This window comes from Myotis brandtii, unplaced genomic scaffold (assembly GCF_000412655.1).
Source record: "Myotis brandtii unplaced genomic scaffold, ASM41265v1 scaffold357, whole genome shotgun sequence".
In the NCBI taxonomy this organism is placed as follows: Eukaryota; Metazoa; Chordata; class Mammalia; order Chiroptera; family Vespertilionidae; genus Myotis; species Myotis brandtii.
The window spans coordinates 114,648-115,218 of NW_005363729.1; the positions used below are offsets into that span (position 1 = coordinate 114,648).

Sequence of the window (571 nt, forward strand, 5' to 3'; positions counted from 1 at the left end):
GGCCACAGACCCCTGCCCGGGCCACTGACCCCTGCCCGGGCCACAGGCCCCTGCCCGGGCTGAGGGAACAAGAGACACCTCGCCATCTTGCTTGAGGCTTAGGGAGAGGGTTCGTGACACGCGTCCAGGGTGACTCGGTCATAGTCCTGCCCGGTGGGTTATTGACCATGGAGGTGCCACACCCCTGAGTCTCCCCCTATCCCCCCGCCTGCCTGGCCCACTGCCCCCCACCACCACCAGCCCAGCTGCCGACTCACGTATTCATCTGGGTTGGGGTCCTGGGACTGGGGGGTGTCGGGGACGTCGGGATAACATGGCCCTAATCCCACGCCCGCGACACAGGGGTCTGCACCCAGGAGGACCAGTGTCCGCTCCGTGGCCGCCGAGAATGTGGCCAGTTACCTGCCACGCGTCCAAACCGGAAGCCATCCTTGCGTCTCTAGACGCTTATGGCGGACAAAGCATTAACTTTCCTGTGTGCCGGGCGCTGCGCTGAGCCCCTCCCTGACCCGAAAGCTGGGCCATGGCCCCAGGAGACGGGCGCACGGGGCCATGCAGTGACTGAGAACAT

General features: G+C 65.7%; 1 protein-coding gene across 1 annotated transcript in view; it reads right to left on the bottom strand.

Moving 5' to 3' along the window:
* The window catches only part of COL5A1 (collagen, type V, alpha 1), a gene marked incomplete at its 5' end in the record, with an annotated part of 94,117 nt that overhangs the window by 79,629 nt on the left and 13,917 nt on the right, over positions 1-571 (bottom strand). The gene's annotated exons all lie outside the window — the stretch shown is intronic.